This window comes from Elephantulus edwardii, unplaced genomic scaffold (genome assembly GCF_000299155.1).
Source record: "Elephantulus edwardii isolate Elephantulus edwardi_28Jun2011 unplaced genomic scaffold, EleEdw1.0 scaffold00137, whole genome shotgun sequence".
NCBI classification, from domain to species: Eukaryota; Metazoa; Chordata; class Mammalia; order Macroscelidea; family Macroscelididae; genus Elephantulus; species Elephantulus edwardii.
The window spans coordinates 3,139,229-3,140,327 of NW_006399887.1; the positions used below are offsets into that span (position 1 = coordinate 3,139,229).

The window sequence follows — 1,099 nt, forward strand, 5'->3', positions numbered from 1 at the left end:
GCTCCTCGGTCACGATCTCGCCGACGACCACCAGCAGGTAGAATTTGCTGTCAAGGAAGCGGTGTGACAGGCTGGGTGAGGTGGACGCTGCCAGGTTGGCAATGCTACCGGACGGCTCGGGCTCCGCGGCTTCCACCACCGCGGTCGCCATCCTGTCGGTCCGCTTAGCCTCAGCGATGTGCTCGGCTCTAACTGCTCCTCTCCTCTTGTCCAGCTTTCTGATGCATAACAAGTAATTGAGAAGATCATCGCCTGCATCAGTTGTACCATAGTCTCTAGCCTGACATCACTGCTCTTTAGTATACAGAGAGGTCCCTGACAACATATTTTTCCCAAGGCATTTCATCTTTTGATTTCCTGGCTGCTGGTACCAAGAGTTTTCATTGTGGAGCCAAGCAAGTTTAAGCTATTAACAATCTCAATCTCTTCTCCATCTTTCATGATGTTGCCAATTAGTCCAGTGGTGAGAATCTTTGTTTTCTTCATGTTAAGCTTCAATCCATAACGGACACTGCGGTCCTTGATCTTCTGCAGCAAATACCTCAGGTCCTCTTCAGTTTCAGCAAGCAGAGCTGTGTCTTCTCCATAACACGGATTGTTGATGAGTCTTCCTCTAATCCTGATGCCACATTTTTCCTCATAAAGTCAGCCTCCTGGACGATCTTTTCCACATATAGACTGAAAAGGTATGGAGATAGGATGCATTCCTGACATACTCCTTTCCTGATTTTGAACCATGCAGTGTTTCCTTGTTCTGTTCTGAAGACTGCCTCATGTTCCCTATATAGGCTTTACATAAGCACAATGTAGTATTCTGGGATTCTCATTCTTCTCAGAGACAGCCACTATTTTTTGTGATCCACACAGTCAAATACCTTTGCATAGTCAATGAAACACAGATAGACAGTCCTCTGGTACTCTACTTTCAGCTAAGATCCAGCTAACATTGACTAGAATGTTTCTAGTGTCATGGCCTCTTCTTAACCCAGCCTGCACATCTGGTGGTTCTCTGTTGATGTGCTGTTCCAGTAATTTTTGTATAACTTTCAGCAGCATCTGGCTTGCATGTGGTAGTAATGATATTGTTCGATAATCTTCA

At 45.5% G+C, this 1,099-nt stretch overlaps 1 pseudogene; it reads right to left on the reverse strand.

The window, feature by feature from the left end:
- LOC102859467 overlaps nucleotides 1-151 on the reverse strand; it is a 14,198-nt pseudogene extending 14,047 nt beyond the window's left edge.
- Nucleotides 152-1,099: the final 948 nt, after the last annotated feature.